Below are 19,822 nucleotides of genomic sequence, written 5' to 3'. Positions count from 1 at the left end.
ACCCTGCCTTCTAGAGAGGAGACAACCCAGGATACTGCTTCTGGGGAGATGGAGGCTGAGATAATAAGGTGATGGCAGAGTATGTTATGGTCAACTAGGTCAAAGGCCGCAGAGAGGTCTAGGAGGAGCAAGATGGCAGGTTTACCCTCATCCCTAATCTCATCAATCTGAATTTTCAGGTCCAGAAGTGCTGACTCTGTGACATGGCCTGGGAAGAATCCTGACTGCCAGACACCTAGGATATTGTCAACTTCTAGTTGATTTTGAATTTGCACATAAGCTGCTCTGTCAAGAATTTCTAGCAAGACAGGAACAGTGGTGATGGGCCGGTAATTGTTGTGTATAGCAGGACCAAGTAATGTTCCTTTTAGGAGGGGGAGCACCCATGCTTCTTTGAGCCTGGTGGTACTAGGCCTGTTGAGAACGAGGCATTGATAAATGCTGTGATGAACAGAGCCAGTGCTCTGCGTAGTCCTTGATGAGGGGGGCCAGGCATGCATCTCCTTTGCATCTAGATAGCATCAAGTTTTTAGGATATGTAAGGTTTCAGGTATGGTGATTTGGCTAAAGCTGAACAGTGGGTTTAATAGGTTATTAGAGGTAGCCTTGCAGTTGACTTTGGTGCCCTGGCAGAATTGTTTTACAGACGGTTGTTTGGCAAGTATTCTTTTCTGGAGCATGTCAATTTTTTGTAGCACAGAGTTCTGTATTCTGGCACACCATGGTTGGTCTTTGGTGAGGGTAGATGTAGGGGGGTCTGGGTCTTCCAGTTCTCTAACGATAGAGAAAAATTCTCTGGTGTCTGATTTGGAGTTAGCTATTCTAGCGTTGAGTGTTGTGACATTGGCTTTTATGATAGCTTGTTTATATTGTCTTGATAGTTCTGTGAATTTTTGTTTCAGGACAACAGAAGTTTTTTTTTTTTCCACCAAGCTTTGGCCAGTCTTTTTTTAGTTCTGAGATTGAAAAGGTCCTGTGTGCACCATGAATTGATGTGAGTTGCGGTTTAGCTTTTTTTAGGATTAATGGGGCAATGGTGTCACTTGTGTTGGATAGTGTTTTGGGTTAAAAGTTGACTAGAGTCTCAGGATCACGGGCATCCAAGCGCTCAGGTTTGAGGCCATCCAGACAAGGTATCAAGTTGCCTTTAGTTAACTTCTGGGTGCTGCAAGCAAGGCACAGTCGTGGAGACTTGGATGGGAGTTTGGTTAGCCGACCACAGGGGATAGTGAAGGCAATTAATTAGTGGTCCGACCAAGGGCAGGGGATAATGGTCTTGACTGAAATTTGGCAATTGAGGTCAACAAACCAATCCAGGGATTGCCCTTGGCGTGCATGGGTTAGCAGATGTGCTGACTGAAACCTAAGGCAGTTAGTGAATACTCTAGTGAGGTGGCTTGATGGTCTTTGAGGTTGTTGAGGATGAGATTTAGATCACCCAGTAGAATCACTTGAGAGGAGGACTTCAGATATGGAGTAGGTCTTCTTTGAATGTTGCAATAGGGCCGGGTATATGATGGACAGTCAGTGTTTTGGTGGGGGAGATGGTCAGTTTTAGGGAAAGGATATCACAGTTTTCATTGAGCGAGGTGTTGACTTCCTAATTTAGAGGTGGTCTTTTGCTGACAAGGCGACTCTGCCACCTCTGGAGTTTGGTCTGTCCCGCCTGAAGGTGGTGAATCCTGAGGGTATGGCAAGGGCTAGAGCAGGGCCAGAAGCTGCATGCAACCAGGATTTGATGATGGTGAGAGCCTCGAGATTCCCTACTGTCAGGAGATCATGGATGTCGAGTGCATGGGCAGGTAGAGAGCGGGCATTGACTAGGGCTAGATTGAGGAGAGAGCTAGGGGAAGTGGAGGAGTTTGATATCGCACTGGCTTTGGTCAGGTTGATAGTGCCACAGCTAATGGGGGTCAGGCTGGAGGAGGCGTTGGCAGGGAGGAGGTTGAGGTAGTTAATCACTTTAGTAGGCAGGAGGATGGACGCGATAGAGCTAGAGTCGGTTTGAGCATTTTTGGCTGAGTTGACCACAGTGATAACATCGACAGGGGCATAGCAGGATGCAGTACTAGTATTGCCAGCATGGGGGTGTTAGTCAAGGACATGGTTGCTGATGCCTTGCACGTGTATCCTGTATTGGTGGCATTGGGGTTGACATCCAGGTATGTGGGACCTGGGTTAATGTTAATAGGTATAGCAGCCTTAAGAGCAGCACTGGTACATACGGGCACCTGGTTAGCCTTAGTGGGTGCAACAGCTTTGCCATTGATAGCAGGCAGGAAAACCTCTACATTGCAAGGAGGTGCAACATTCGTGACATAAAGAGCAGCACTGGAATATGTGGGCACACACATGGGGTGCAGCATCGCTGCCATTAAGAGAAGCACTGGTACACATGGGCACACTGTTGGCCTTAATGAGTACAACAGATTTGCTATTGACAGCAGGCAGGGAAACAACTTCATTGCAAACGGGTGAAACATTCTGGACATTAAGAGCAGCAGTGGTACAAATGGTGGGCACACTGTGAGCCTTAATGGGTACACCAGCTTTGCCATTGATAGCAGGCAGGGAAACAGCTACATTGCAAGGGGGTGCAAGATTAGTTACATCGTAAGTAACTATTGCCGAAATGGCCACAGAGGAAGCAGAGCTGGAAGCCTTTACCTTACAATCAGAGGCACAGACCTTCATATTAGTTTGAAGGGCTTGTTTATAAGGTCTGAGGCTTGCGCATTCGAATTGATGGTTCGTCTGCTCGGAACTTGCTGCGGAGATGGCCTGTGAGACACTGCATGAGGCGGCATGGTTGGCAGCGGACCAGTGAGGGTGGTTAGCCCTTGCAGAGGGGGCACAGGCTAGGAGATGAAGGCGCGCTCTTGTGCACAGATTAAGGTTCCCTGCTGGATCGTGGGGTGGAGGTAGTCAAATTGGAGGAGTGCTCTAATCGGGAGGACCACTTTGCACAGGAGGTTTGTAGTGTTCCGTATAACTTTGTGGGCCATCGGAAGTAAGGGTGCAGCACTTGGAAGCAGAGAAGCTGCTTGTGACTGGCGGCCCCTTATGGATTGGCGCGACACAGGATGTAGAGGAGACATCAGGCTCGTTGTGGGAAGAGCAGCAGGGACCGCCATGGCAAATGGCAGTAGAAAAGGGGTGGGGGTGGGTAGAGGGATGCATCGTGCAGCAAAAAGGCGAATAACAGGTGACAACAGGACTCTCGGAGCATTCTTGCCAAAATGCAGATGATGGACTTTGTGATCTGTGCAACTGTAGGACGGTCCTTTCCATTGTGGATAGCCAGGAATCTTGGTCTGGACCATGCCTGACCAGGACAAGCTAAGGCAGACATAGATGCCATTAACAATGGCCGTTGGTAATGTAGGCATAGTAGGCATAGTACACAAAAATAAAATCATTCTCTTAACTGATAATCAGACATAACACATAATTACTGTGCACGTCATTGTATTCAGTCCCTTACCTCATGTAAAATGTTCAGGCATTGGGTTAGAATACCTGACTCTGTTCAGCACACACTTCAGGTATTACTATAAGTCATACGAGTAATAGGTACAAAATAATATCTTTAGAAAATCCAAAGAAAAAAGGAATAAACTAGTAGGTACAAGGCCCAATAAAATATAGGTTCTAACCCGAAAAACAAATGATTTGTGTGCATAAATTTCTTGTCTGAGTTCAAGAAAATGTAAAACTGTCACAGACTTACTTTGTAGTCTACTAATTATTAATTCCTGAACTTTACATCTTTCTGTGTGCGTTGGTCAACTGTATCCGAAAACCAGTACTGCAATCAATCGAACATCCATTATGATAACCACCATATCTACTAGCATCCATGACTGCAATTTGGAGCGCTTTTGAACTCTTTTTGCAATGAGCTCACCAGTTATTAAGACATTCATCAGAGCATAGAGAAAGAGTTCTTACAAGATGAAAAGGAGAATGCATTGATATAATCAGGTCCCTTAGTACCTCAGCAACAAGTAATAGTGATAAGCCACTGAGGATGATACCAGAGTATTTGTGTACGGGCCGCCAGGATGGCAACATTACCACCCAGGGTTACAGAATCTGTCATTAAAATCTGTGTTTTATCGCTGGGTGGTCTGAACTTGCAACTGCTTACAAAATCTGTCATTTACATTCACACATTGTGTCTGTATGGTATGAACATTTAACTGCCAGCTTGGTGTTTGTTTGTTGTTGTTTTGTTTTATTCGTATTTATATAGCGCACAACAGTCCGAGGACATCGTGGCACTTGTTACAGTACAAAGCTTAGTTACTTAGTTAGCAATATATATAGAGGTTGCAATATAGTTACATAGTCATTAGCAGTATATATACAAGTTACAATATAGTTATATTACATTTGTGCTATATTACAATTTACATGGCAGATGTGGAGGAGGCAGTCCCCCACTTGCTAGTTGAGGAGAGTGGCCTTGAGGTTGGTGCGGAAGACAGAGATGGAAGTTTCAGCTCTAAGGGTGGCAGGGAGTGAGTCCCAGAGTTTCAGTGCAATATAGGAGAAGCCTAGACCTCCCGCTGTGGCTCTCTTTATGTGTGGTATGTGTAGCTGGTTGGTGTACTGAGCTCTGGTGGGGCGAGTGGATGTGGTCCTTGATATTGCTTCAGATAGGTATGCTGGAGCGGTTTTGTTGATGCACCTGTGAGTGATGGGGAGGATTTTCAGAGTAATACGGTCTTTGACCTGGAGCCACCGGGCTTCACGTCTGGCATGGGATATATGGTCTATTCTAGGGATGCTCATGACAGCTCTGAGGGCATTGTTTTGTGTGGTTTGCAGTCTGTGAATGTTTTTGGCAGAGGTGCCAGCTAGAAGGGCTTTGCAATAATCGAGTTTGGCTCCTATAGTTGCACTAGCTATGGCCAAGCGGTTGGGGGTGGATAAGTAGGCTTTAATCGCATTGATGAGTTTGGTGCTGAATGCTGATGCAGAGGCTATGGCGCTGACTTGTTTGTTCATCGATAGATTTGCATCAATGTGAACACCTAGAGTCTTGACAGAGGATGATACAGAGATGGTTAAGTTGTCTATGTTGAAGTTGTTGTATTGGGGGCTTAGTTTCGCTAATGTGTTTGTCTGGCGCAGGATGAGAATTTGGATAGTGGCATAGATGTTGTGAAGGGCCAGGCGTCTTGGTGATAGAGTCCAGAAGGGGTAAAAGTACTTGAGTGTTGTCTGCATAGTTTGTGTATGCAACCCCCATGGAGTCAAGTAGGTCGAAGAGGGGTTTTGTGAAGAGGTTATAGAGGGTGGGGGCTGCACAAGATCTTTGGGGGACACCGCAGTTTATAGTGGTAGGATCTGCGTTAACTGTGTCGGAGTAGACCTTCATGGCTCTTCCTTCAAGGAAGAAAGTGATCCAGGATGCTTCTTGATTAGAGAAATGGGCTACATGGGTGAGGTGGGTGATGAGTGTTTGGTGATCTACCAGGTCAAAAGCAGCTGATAGATCGAGGAGGAGGAGCAAGGTAGGTTTGCCTTTGTCCATGATCTGTGAGATTTGATTTTTTAGGTCTAATATGGCAGGTCTGTTCCATGCCCAACACGGAAGCCAGATTGTCTTTTGCCTAGTATGGAGTTAGCTTCTATGTATGATTGGATCTGGATGTGAGCTGCTTTGTCCAGGATTTTTAGGAGGAATGGGACTGTCGTTATCGGTCTGTAGTTGTTGGGTTGCGCTGGGTCAAGTGTGGCCTTTTTTAGAAGTGGCCGCTCCCAGGCTTCCTTGAGATTGTTTGGGACAGTTCCTGTTTGGAAAGATGCGTTAATGAAGGCAGTATTCAGGGGTGCAAGGTCATTGGCGCATTCCTTGATGATTTTGGGAGTGCAAATATCTGCTTTACAGAGGGATGGTTTGAGGTTTTTGATGAGATTAAGGACCTCAGGTTCAGTGACGTTTCTGAAGGAGAATTGAGCGTTAATGAGATAACTACGCTTGTCTTGTGTAGGGCAGTTAGTTTTTTTGGTTTGGGAGGGCTTTGCAGTGGTTTTGGATTTTGTTCTGGAGGAGTTTTATTTTGTTGAGCATGGCGGACTGAATGCTGGCACACCAGGCTTTGTCTTTAGTTATCTCGTCAGCGGTAGCCGGAGGAGTGACTAATTCATTAAAGATTGCGAATAGTTCTTTAGTTTGGGAGTTGGACTTTGAGATCCTATCATTAAAGGAGTTGGATTTTGCTGCTACAATGGCTTTTTTATATTGGAGGGCTATTTGTTTGAAGAGGCTCTTATTTAGATCACTCGGATCCGTTTGTCAGTTTTTAAGCGACTTGCGCTTTTGAGCTCGAAGGGTTTGGAGTTCTTCCGAGAACCAAGAGTTGCAGTGAAATGATTTTTTTCCTTCTTGCTTTCAAGTGGGGCTATAGAGTTTATGGCATTGGTGAGAGTATCATTGAAGATAGCTGATAGTATATTTGGGTCCTGAGACAAAGGTGGTGCTAGGCAGGGGATTTTAAGGTGGGGACGCAAGTTGTCTGCGTTGAGTTTTTTAGAACTTCTTATTGTGGCAGGTGGTGCGTGGGTGAGAGTCTTAGGTTTTCTTCCTCTCACCCACTTTTTCACTGTAGAGGACCATGTGTACATGGAACCTAGACACATTTGCTGCATTGCTGAAATCCTAACCCCATCTTCACATATGCTGGGAAGTCCTTGCAGCACTCTGTTTCTTTGAAGAATTTGCTCTTTTTTAATGCTGTGCTTACATACTATAACCATGGCCTAGAAGCAACAGCCTAGCCAGTCTGAGGGTGATTTCCCCCATCCCAACTTCCCGCCTGCCTCTGAAGAAGGCCTTATTAGACTGGTTGAAGCCACCCAGACACATTTGGAATGATGCCCCTGCACTCAGGATCCAACTATTGACCCACGTTGTCTTTACCTTCCCAAGACAGAGTGTGTGTGATCCATAGATGAATACTCAGACTCACAGAAGTTTACAAGCACACTTCAGTTAATGACCTCTGGCCCTTGGCTTTACCTACTCACTCACGGAGGCTGTCATTAATCGGGTATGAGTTCTTCACACCACAGGAGGATTCCAAGTCTCTTACAGGGGGCTAATGTCTATGTCATTTCAGTGGGAGCACAAAGGCCTCCAAGAGGCATCTTCCAGTTGGTTCTTCTGGTTCCTAGGACTACAGGTGGATTGCAGAAAATGTGTGTGTTATTTCCCATGTTATGAAGTCCACAACCAACAAGAGGCAGTTAATCCCACCCAGGATGGAGATTCACCCTCCTCATGGGTCATATGTTCAAGCTCAGACTATCTTGAGAACCAGGAGGGTTAAAGGTAATTTCCATATATTTGCCCAAGGATCCCACCATTGATCTGAGGTAGCTGACCCAACCCACGCCACATGTATGGCAGAAAAACAAACTTACAGGCATGTGGCAAGTACAAATTCACCTGAATTACAGTTCAAGGAGGTTCACACACATTTGGGTTGATGTACTTGGTCTTGGGCTGCAGTCATATTTGTACATTTGGTTTCCATATGCAAATCCAAGTTCATAAAAGCCCAATGAGGAAACACATCTCCCACTGAGCAACAAGTGCTATCTTTCCCATGTTAGTGTTAGTTATTTCCTAGGCTAAAGTTTTTGAGCTTTATGAGAAGTCACAGCCACCTTTGGAAGAACATTTCTTTTTCTTGGGAGATAGAAATCCTGAACCAACATGCTGTAGGCACGTTTGGTTTGATTCACCTTGCTCTAACCATTGACCCAACATAGCCATCACTTCCAATGCTGGCAAGTAAGTTTGTCTGAACCAAAAATCAAAGCATTGTTCACTGTACTTAGAACATGGGGAACCTCTCAACCTTTTAAGAGATTTTGGTAAAAAGGCTGAAGCTAATATAATGTTTTTTTATTTTTGATGACATTGTTTACAAGGAATTATCTATATGTTACATAAAAACTAGAATACTCAGACCCAGCAACGACATCTGCTAGAACCTACACTGTGCAAGAAATAAGAAACTTGGTGGGTCATCATTCTCCTGTTTAGGTGTAAAACTTTGGAACTACCTCCCCAGAGAAATACGAACTATGAGGACCACTTAAAATTTAGAAAACGTCTAAAAACCTGTCTCTTCAACTCTGAATGAGACAAAAACGAATGAACAACACTGATGTACCATGAAATGAACACACAACTGAGGAGGACTGGGGAGTAAGCCAGACTGAAGTGGTGTGCAGAAAAGAAGAGAGCAGTCCGAATGGGAAGGAAATCTAGGTGTACCCTTCCATATAGAGGATCAAACAGGAATCAGGGGAAAGTGATGGGTCTGACTTAATTGGAACATTGATAGAGAGCTTTAGATTAAAAAAAGGAGAGAGAGAGAGAGAGAGAGAGAGGAGTCCTGATCTCAGAACTGATGGATCACAGGGCATGTAGAACACATCCCAACCTCGATGAACCCTTGGGGGTGGTTATTGTGGCAAACCAAAATATAATAAAAGGGAAGACATAGCCCATTGAGGATCCCTCATCTGCACACAACATAGGAGGGGTAAGTGTAGCACACCAGAAAATACGACAGGGGAAGGGATACGAGCCACAGTCAATCAGAACAGATGGTGTAGGATAGGGTACCACCACTAACCAAACCGTACTAACAAATTCATCCTTCTGCATACACCTCTCAAACTCCAAACTAAACACAACCATGCCATTATATTACAACAAACAGCATGCTTGTCACCAAACCACAACAACAAAACAAACCACACATAGTCTCGCACAACAGCACATGACGGCTACCAACCATAAAACACACCTAAGCTCAGTGAACGGTGTCAACCTAACTGAAGCTGCCAGCAGCACATCACAGCTTGCTTGCTCTTATCTCCCTCTCAGTACGGCTAATTTACCCCCTTGTGCTCTTGCTTTACAGATCCACCAGGGCACCAAGGAACCACGCAAGTGGATTCACTGTGCGGTATAAGAACTTTTAACATAACATAACATAAAGGGAGGCTGTGCTACCATTGCGAGGATTTGGAATTTTGGTTGGGACAGTTTTCACTTTGTCTGCTAGGCACTAACAATGTTGCTTCTATATTTTGCTCCGGTGCAGGCTTGATTAAATGCACACTCACACACATCATATTGTTGCCCACCAGCTGACATGATTCCTTTGCCACAACATTTGGAGAAGGGCAAATTGTTAGTGAGGTGTTGGTAATCAGGCAGGGCCATTAGAGGTAAGTTGATTGGTTGTGTGTTGCAGCACACCACTTGTCTGTTTGGAGCAGGTCTTCGTTCTTGGTCAGTTAGCTCAAATATGTGATTTCATTTAATATTGTATAGCACAAAAGCTGGCACAAGTACTTACATTCATTTCATTGCCCCCTCTTTGGGGGTTGAAAAAGGTAGTCAGTGTGTTCTGAAAAGAATTGTTTGCAGGCTAGTGGTGATCGAAGAATATCATTAATGCAGGTTGATTTTGTGGGTGATGCAACACTGCACTTGCCTGGACATAGGAAGAATTTACGAGGTGGATACTTGGCTTAGTGTTCATTCAGACAAAAAGTAGTGAAGCAAACTGGCATAAACAAGTACATTAATACATGTCCTTGACCGTTTTTGATGGCATCACAGGACTCCCCTGTCTTTTTTTCTAGCATCTTTCAGGGTCAGCTGCTGTCCATAGGCAAAAGAGGAATACCTACATTCAGAAGAAGAAATCTGTTTTACGAAGCCAATCGTAAAAGTCCCAGTCATGAGTTCTAAGACTCCCAGGACTCCCCCATGGAACAAAACCCCGGGAAAATCTAGCACATGGAAGGAATGATTACATTTGACCCAGCTTGCATTTCCATGCAAGGAGAGGGAGTAACAGCTCAGTGCTTATCAGGCACACAAACTTTGGCATGGGATACAAGTGGCAGCTAAATGAAAATCATACAGCACCAGAAGGAGCCATGGAAATTGAGGGACCATGTTTATTGTGCAGATGCTGGAAGCTAGGAAATACATGAATTTACAAACAAGGATATTCGAGCACAAGATCAGGGGTGGGGGATTGATACCTGTGCTTGATCACAATATGGCAAAGAGGCTTTTAAAGTCAGGGTACTATAAAGTTTGATGGTAAACACAGAGACATCCAGCGGCCATCCTCTCGCGGTCTAAGATCAAGCTTAACTGGCATTCAGAGAACACTGATTCGCATCATGCAAGTAACATTCCCAGGACCACTGGCGGGAACATTCAGGCATACCACTCAGACACACTGAAATCAGTATGTGGATTGGAGTCAGAATGACCCAGCCCACATCCTGCCTGCAAACACAAACCGCCTTCCACTAGCCCCCCAAACGCCCCTGCTTTCCCAGGCACTGGATGTCCTTATAAGGATTTTCTGGGCCACTGAGGCCAGGAAGAAGGCTAAAAGACAAGATGGCAAAAGAACAGGTGAAAAAATCTTGGGGCATGACCATGTTTGACCAATAGCCACAGTTAGTAGCCAAATGTGGTAAACACGGTAAAGCTAAAATGAAATTACCCAAAAAGTGGGGAAAGGTCACTGCTGCCACCAGCCTATCCTCTTAGCACATCTTGAGTTACCAAAAATTCTCTGTTATTCTGAGGCAAAACAAACATGCACCACATTGTACTGCAATGTAAGCTGCTTTGCACAATGATAAAAAGTTACCACAAGTGATACAAAAGTAATCAAAAGCAGTAACATAGTAACACGACTAAGAGAAAGAATGTTTCCCAGTACTGACAGCCTGAAGGACATATCAGTTTCCCAATAACTTATGAGCAAAGGCCAGTGAATGCAGTGAAGCTTAAGGCTTCAGTGTACTGCAAAAAGTACAGATCCGATTAATAAATCAATGCAACATGTTTGGGGGTTCCATAAAGATGAAAGTAAAGGTGCAGCAAAGAGAATTTTTCCTAACAGCCCCATCCCTCAAATGCCACATGAAACCGCTAAAACTGGATGGTGAGCTTTCAGGCTCCAGCCTCTTCGTCATCGAAACAGCCGTCGAACTGACCATGCAGCCCATCACATGCTTCATCCAAACCGTTCCATCATGTTTGCAGTTGAATAAATTGATGAACCTTGCGGCCCTCTGATCCACACTTCCTTGAACATAACCTTCAAAACACAGTGGGCTCCTGTTCGACCCCTGCTCTACAACATTCCCCATCTAGAACAACAAGACCACTGCAGTGAAACATCATCGAACCGCATAATCAGCATCACAAAGCTTGGTTCAACTGTGTCAAATCGTCAAGAGCCACAGAAAGTATTATTGCATGCTAGTTGCCCCCTTGGTCCAAATTTGGCCCCTAATTCCTTTTTGTATCAGAATATATCCTTTTACAAACATTGTGGTTTTTACTTGCCTTAGACCTCTGATTCATCACCGAGAGCACTACATGTCTCTATCAGTACCTATTCTTTCTTCTTTCCTAAGGGTTTTGTGTGGCGTTTTTCTATTTAGTTATTTTTGCAAATAGTGTATTTAATTAACATATATCTATTTATATTTAACCTTGATTTGGGATTCCCTTTGTTTTGTACTTTATTTTGTACTGTTGTACTATTGCTGTTTGGGTTGCAACTGAATCACTTTCACACCCATCTTGAGAGTATAGACTTCCCTCCGCCCACGTTACCACAAAACTGTGCCTGCTTCACCTTTATGATCGGGTTCACTCTTGGTTTGTAGCAGTTTGAGGGTGGAGTAGGTGCTGTGGCCACTACTGACAATTTTACTCCTGCAGTAAAAAAGTCATTTTGTGCCACTTTAGTGACAGCAGTTGGGATTTGAGACAGACTGTGCCTTCAGCTTAGTCAGCCACAATACATGTGTGCAACAAAAATTAGATTTGCTGAGAAGGTCATTTTGAATTACTATGATGTGGCTTACAATGAACATAGAGCAGAGCTTGGGAAAAGGCTGTCTGCACAAGCTCTGTGAGAGGTTGGGTCTCCAACATAGCAGTAAGGTTAGAACAACTGAATTGCTGAGAAACCTTAGTGCCTTACTAGGTGCTGGGGGTATTTCATTTGAGTTGGAGGCTCACAAAACATCCAGTGGGAAGGGGGAATCCCAGATGGCGGCACCCAAGGACTGCCAGGTGCCACATCCCCAAGGACATAGGGCCTCATTACGACCCAGGCGGTAAGTTACCGCCTGGGCCGTGACTTTACCACCATGGCGTAAACTACGTTTACGCCATGGTGGTTGGCGGACTTACCGCCCCATTCCGACCTTGGTAAGTCCCCAATCTCCATTTACCCTTCCCCATTCCCATTTTTGCCCCATAGGGCATAATGGGAGTGGGGAAGGCGTTAATTACGCCACCGTAAATTACGGTGGCGTAATTAACTCCATGGTCCCTTAGCGCCATGGATTTTAACACCTGCTAAAAGCAGGTGTTAAATCCGCCATGGCGCTAAGGGACCTCGTACTCAGGCGGTAAGGGTCGGCGCTGTTTACGCTGCCGTAAACCCCTTACCGCCTGGGTCGTAATGAGGCCCATAGTCCAAACATCTTAGATGGGGAGTAAATCTTTTAAGGCATTTACACATCAGCCCTTAGAGTCATAGGGCTGCATGTAGAAGAAATGACACAAGTCAGGGCATATCTATATCGGACACTGTGAGAAAACCCCTGAAAAGGGCGAGATTGCGATTACACTGTTGATTTGGGGACGTTATTGCCCACAGTTTGTTGAGCCTGTGACAGCTCCAGGCAGATACTTTGTCAGCAAGTGCTGAGTGCTATGCAGGCCATATGGCTTCTGTGAAAAGAGATGTTTCATTATGCGTCCATTCACAGAAGGCACGTATGGTGGCGCACATAGGACTTTCCTTGCACCTCGCCACACTCCTCAACGCTGCCTTATAGACCACAGTGACAGTTTGATCAAGTGCTTGGTGATACATTTCCTCATTCTGTCCTGACCGCTGTGATGTTCTGATTAAAGTGGGTGGAGCCGCATTTCCCTGTTTTGCCCTGCCGACCACAGTGTCAGTTTGAATCAAGTGGTCGGTGCCATATTTACCTGCTCTGCCTTTTCCCTTTCACGGCCTCCTAGGTGGTGGATATCTTGACCCCTTCGACCTTCCATGCTTAAGCTCCTTCTATGCTATAATGCCAGCCCTCTTTGGGATCTACTCATCAAGAGACTTGTGTCTCTACTTGGACCTTGAATTTGAAATTTCTTGCCAGTAGACGTCTTGGAACTCTTACCTGAATTTCTAGGTCATTTTGCATCCTCATGCCCCCGGGTCGTCCTCGTTCTGTCAGGCCTGGATGGACTGCCTGCTCTGGGCTTGGACCTTGGAAAGACAACAAACCAGGTACACAACATTACACTCATATGTATATGTATGTAATATTTAGGCATGCGCTGATTCTAAAAGTCTTGTGATCTTCTTCTGTCTAAGGGTCTGTAGTTTCTGTGTCGAGAGGGTTCTCCCTTTCCAGGGGTTACATCCTGGTCCTGGTGGTTTTTACATACATCAACTCTGTTGCGTCTGGTGCACTGGGGATTGGCCAGGGTGACACAGAAAAGCTATCCTGACATATGTGAACAGTCAAATCCACAGAAAGCCCAAGAAGGACTTTCTGACTGCTGGTCCTCCAGTAAAGTAGACTATAGTCAGTGTAGGAATCTTAAGAGATGAAGTCCACCTAAGCCATGGAGTTGCCGAAATGAGTGGGAACTGTTCTGGGTCATTTTAGGGGGTCCTGCAAAGATTCAAATACTTCTGGACCGTGTCTCCAGGAATGGGAAAAAGTTGTTCACCTTGAGTGGCACTGCTGCTAGTGTAACAGCTGTCAGGCAATTTGTGAAGGCACAGTTGTACACCCAAGGGCCAAACCTGCAGGAAAAGGGGTTTGATAGTCTATAGTACTGTCCCTTGGACACATTAGGGCTTAGTTGGAGGAGTAAAACCTTCCTGCACTGTGTTGCAATAAAGAACTACATTCCAGTAAGGTATCTGTTTGGTAATAGCCTCCCTGACCCAGAGATAGTCATAGCAGTCACTGGAGCAGAAGCTCTGAGAGAAGGAAACTAGGGAGTGTTTGTGGCTGCAGCACTGAGGTTTCCTCCACCAGAGAGCGCAATCAACCAGTTTCCCCGGTAGCTCCTTGTCCAACTCCCGGAGGTCTGACTCTTTCGAAAGTGGGCCCGGTGGCCATTGAGTTTGACTATTGTGCTAGTGCCTGGTTCAGAGATCACAGGGTCTCAGGGTAGTTTGAAACCTGAAAGGAATTCTATGACTGAGTGAGCTTTCTTCAGCTGGAATCTCATGTCAGTTTGACTGTTACCAGGAACAGCAGAGCTGTCCCACTCTAACTGGTTTGTTGAGGTAGACCATGAAGCAGGTACAGATCACTGTGTACCAGAACCACTCCAACACCAAGAACAGGTACAGAACGAAAGTTGTGGTATATTTCAAAAACAGGCGGATTCCTTAGTTGGGTCTGCGAGAGACCAGTCTCACTCTTACCTTCCAATCGAGAACAGATGTCCCCTGAGGGCTCTACTCTTGCGTGAGAGGACTCAGCGGCCACTGAAGTGACAATTTTGTAAGCACCAGGTTCAGTGATCTCAGGTTTGCCTATTGGCATAGAAAAGGAACTAGAGATTGTGGATAGGGAGGTTCTGGATCCGAATAGCCTGCCAGAACTGCGTGAGTTGTCTTCAGCTGGTGTCCCAAGTCAGGCTGATGTTTGCCATGTACAGAGAATGTGTCCCAGCGTAGAAAGTCTGTTGAGGCAGACAGAGTATTAGGCACAGGGCAGAGCCCCTGAGCTACTCCAACCAGTGGAAAAAGTGTAAAGTGAAAGCCGTGGACTCTTCCAAAACCAGGAACAGGCGCAAGGCGAAAGCCTTAACCAGTTGAACATCAAGCAGCCCAAGAATTCTGGGGCAGGGCACAGTTGGGGGTTGGTTGTTCACCCAGGCCTCAGTAGATTCCTAACAGGCTCCTGGCACTCTTGCTGTTCACTTAGATGTGACTGGGACATCTGACAGCTTGCAGATCTTCCCCAGCAGTTTAAAAACGTAAACTGTGCACTCCTGCCCGTCTGTTAGCAACAGTGCCGGTATTCAGTGACCCCATTCCCATTGAGTCCTCAGTAAGATACTGAGAGCCACAAACTGGATGATATTTAAATTTGAGTGTAGCCGCTGGTGGAGGCTGTATGTTGAGTGCATGGGGAGCCCTTCAATCTTGCAGTGTATAACCACTGCAAACCTGATGCAAAGGACAAGGCATTATTTGACAGCAGAAGAAGACAGGAGAAGGTAAATCCTTGGAGCACTGATTCATTCTCTTGGAGAAATGTGTTGGTCCATTTGCTTTTTATATATTAGTGCTCAGGTTAGGAACTGAATTCTCCTAGATGTTACTGTCCTGGATTTCAGATTATAATTTTCTATTTTTTTACTGAAGTTCCGGAAGCAACTCAAGGCCCTGCTTTTCTCTTCTGCCTTCTCTCTCTGACTTCCATGTTAACTTACTTTTCTGCTGTGCCGACTGGTTGCTTGGTACCATCAGAGTCTCACTGGGCACCTGGTTCTTCCATGACCCATCTCCTTGCACTGTTTCCTGGCCTACCCGGGACTTGGGTTGTAACTGTAACCCCTAGAGCCCCCCTGCCTCCTTGCACTTACCCAGAGCCATGCTTCCCTGCCTGCACTTACTCAGGTCCATGCCACCCTGATTGCACTTCATACTACTCTCGCCCCTGCACTTCCCCTGCTCCCCTCCCTCTGCTCTTCTCGTTGTCACACTTGCACGATCTGAATGACACAGGGCCTAGTAGGATTGTTTGTCCTGTCTTCCCTCTGTCTTCTCTCCCATGTCTTGTGGCACCTAGAAGCACTTATGTATAGGAGCATTATAAATGCCATATCATATCATATCATATACAACACTAGGCCCTAGATATTAATGAAGTATTGTGGTCTTACCCAACCAGTATTAACGTAGGTTGCAAGCAACTAATAATCAGTGTAGAATGGGTTTTAGATTTTAAAAACTCACCAAATGCCTATGTTTGTCGACAGGTCTGTCACACTGTTTGCACTCAAGAAAGGTATTTGTCAGTTATTATTAAGCCCATTTTAAGATCACTCTTAAAGTGAAGCTCTGTATTTTATCTTTAGGCTCATTTCAAGCATGCTGGGATGAAGCCAATTCTAATTGTTGCCCTTTTTGCTCTGAGACTGTTCAACAGTTATAGCACTTTACCTTTCTATGTCCAATTTATAAATATTTAAAATGCAGGAACATGAAGCCCTGCCTGATTAACCATACTTTGAAATTAGCGGAAAAAATAAAAGCTCAAACTTAATATACATGGTTTTGGCAGTCTCAAATGATATTAGCAAAGCATGATCTAGGAGAGGTAGAGTTTTAAAATGTTTGTGATACACGATTATTAGTCATCTTGGTGTTAGGCAGCATTGCATGCAGTACCCTCTGGGACCACGACACACAATTAGGACTACAGGTGTAAGCAAGACCAACCTTTGGTATTAGTCTGTACCACACAGTTTGTTGATAGCGAGCTGAGCAGCAAGGCTTATCTCAAGAGTGAATGTGAGCAGTGCAAGTACTTTCAATCATAGTGGTTCAAGTAGACACTTACACTCATGGTTTCTTGTTAAAACACTGATTAATTTATTTACACAATCATTTATAAAACATTTCACTAGAAGAAGGCAACTTAATATTATAGACCAATACACTTCAATACAAAACTGTAAGTCTTTGAGACAGTTTGAGCTCCCTTGAAAAAGGAGCCAAATGGCAGTTCAGTTACTTAGCAGTGAGCAGAAAGGACAAAAGCAAGTAGAATAGATTATGTATACTTTCTAGGCAATGCAACTAGTTTCAGTGCACAAGAAAAGTTCAATTCAAGTCAATAGGCCAGGCCAAAGTCAATGGGCTAGTGTTCTGGATAGGAAAGAGTAGTTCCGGTATCAAATGGTAAAGTCTTTGCAAAAGTTCTCAGAAGTAGTTTATGCGACAAAGAATCATTTGTGGGTCACAAGCTGATTAGGCCTTCAAGTTGGGAAAGTTTCACAAACTTTCACCGCAGGAGTGGCGTTCTCCCAATCGGGTTGAGACAGTACCTTTGTATGAAGAAAACAAATGTTGCTGAAGTCGTGGTTCTTGGCAGTAACTGCAGATCTCGCTGTTCCTGACCTTCAGTCATGGGGACAAGATGGAGTACATGGGGGGACTCCTGCACTACACGGGATTGTTGAAGAAAGCAAACAAAATGGAGTCACTTCAGTTTGCAGTAGCTGTAGATTCAAGAACACAAACTGGTGTCCCTTCCCTGGTTAATCCTAACATGCCTTGACAATGGTATCCAGGTGTCTTATGAGTTGATTGGTCCCACCAACTCAAAGGAAGAAGCCATCCTTGAAAGAGCTTCTCTGTCGAATGGAGTTTGGCAATTTGGACCTGCAGCAGGGCTTCACCAGGCAAACCAACGGTTCAGTTGTTGTAGCAGCCGTCCTCTTCCAGCTCGTCTTCGATTCTTTCATTCTAGTAGTTGACTCTGCCTTCCAGCCCTGGAGAATTGCCTTTTAAGTTTTCTCCCTTTCCTTCAAGCCTCACTGTCACTCACCCAGCAGGGTGGCTGTCCTTGCCGGAGAGGCAGCCAGCCAACCATGCCCAAGTGCATTTGGGTCTCCTATGCGAATAAGCACAGGGAGTTTTGGGCACCTCCCTCACTTCCTGCCCACCCCAGACACTCAGATGCCAATGGCGGACTTCAGTCCTGATACCTGCAAGGCACACGAACAAATGGACCAAACCTGGTTTGGCGCGCAGAGACAAATACTAGAAGGACCTTTCCAAAAAGAAATGGCGAAAAAAGAAGACTGGGACCCGTTTAAACAAAGGGGCTTAAGGCGCTATCTTGAAAAACATGGCACAGAATTGTCTGTGATTTTTAGCTACCGGTGTTCGATTCGGGAAAAATAATAGTAGCTCATTGTAAAACCACTGCCACCAGCCTTTTCAATAGGAAAGGGTAGCATTTGACTGTTGCATGAGTGTTTAGACACAGGGGATGCTATGTAACCCCTCCAGCACGACCATTGTAAGATGGTGTGTCCTGGGTCTATGAATTTGGAAAAGACAAGTAAAGTCAATTTCACTTTACATTCTCTGGGAACAGTAGTTCATCCCAGAGAAGGTTTCTAAACCTGTGGGAAGTCTAAACGACATCCCTGTGTCATTGCACTGAGGGTTCTGTGTAACACACATGAACAAATTATACGTATGGGGTGATCTAAAACTCCATAATAGGAGAACACAAATGTAAACCACACATGAAAGAGTGGGAAAAAACGGTGCACACTCTTTCAAGGTAAAATAATCAAGTCTTCAGAATCCTGCAACGTTGCAGGGGGTCTCTAAGGTGAAGGGAAGTAGCACATTTCTGAGAATTCTCCATAACACTTGGATATCATTTAAGAACATTTTGTTGATTTTATGTTAACAGTTTTATTACAGAATGTAGACAACTTAAAATTTAGGAGCATGACATCTTTAGAAATATGAAATGATAGTTTTTGTTTTATTTTATGGGTGAATTATTAATGATTATGGCATGCATTTGAATAATTAACCTTTGGTATGTTATACATATGTTACTTGAATTGAAGTATTAAGAAATTGAATGGGCATTACCTTTTCAAAATCACTATCTTGGGGGAACAAAATTGAGACGTCATTTACCTGCATGAAAGAATCACATGCTGCTTTCTTTCACTCTGCTAAGGCTATTGGTTACTCCCCTGTAAACCATATGCTACGTGTTTACAGAACAGCAACATTGGAAACCATGGCATATGGTCTATATTTTGTGGGTTTTCAGGGACTAATTCATTGGAACTGTGTGAAAATGAATTGCTGCATGGGTGCCACAGGGGGTACCAGCGCTTTCGCAGTTCCTTTATAACTGGGGAACATTTTCCTTACAGATTCTTTGAGGCTAATACCACTTTTGCTATTGCAATTGTTCGTTTATAAGACGCTTAATACCAGCGAGTGGTGGGGATTCGAACCTGTGTTGCACTGCGTTATCTTGCTTCCAAGACAAACGCATTGACCGTGAGCTATCCTCCCTCTCAGTGCGCATTACTTATCATGCCCCCTTAATATACACTAGTATAGATGTATGAAAATGTTATGTGGCAAAACGATTCTTTGTCCAGGTTATGTTAAATAAACAATTAACCATTTCAGGCTTGGGGAGTGATTTGAAAATCTACGCTGATGAGCTAAATTTCGTAAAGTATACCTAAAAGCACTTGCTATGAATTCTGTAACAGACACAAGTAAAAACAAGAGTTATTGAAACTGTGGGTGCTAACTCATTATATTATGAAATGGATGAGGCATTTTTGCTATAGATTACACATATGGACATTCCTTTATAACGAATTTTAGATTAAACAGGCTAAAAATGTGAACAGAACAAAGTAGGACATGGCGTTCGTGGGTGCAGATATGATGCAATGGTGTTGTAAGATGTGGCACATTTTATGTTATTTTCCTCGTTGTATGAGGCTATTCAAGCGCAAACAATACTTCTGATTTTAACGGACATGCATTGTACGCATCATGCCCCCGGCCGTCTCTTCCTTGTGATGTCTGAGGAACAAGTCGTATATTTTGCATTAGAACCGTATCTTATTAATGCATTTAGAATAAGGGGGGGGGCTTTTGATTCTGTTGGCGTGTGATGCCCCTTTTCT

The sequence above is a fragment of the Ambystoma mexicanum genome, chromosome 2p, assembly GCF_040938575.1.
Source record: "Ambystoma mexicanum isolate Mex_15411 chromosome 2p, UKY_AmexF1_1, whole genome shotgun sequence".
Classification (NCBI taxonomy): Eukaryota; Metazoa; Chordata; class Amphibia; order Caudata; family Ambystomatidae; genus Ambystoma; species Ambystoma mexicanum.
This window is presented reverse-complemented; position numbering follows the sequence as displayed.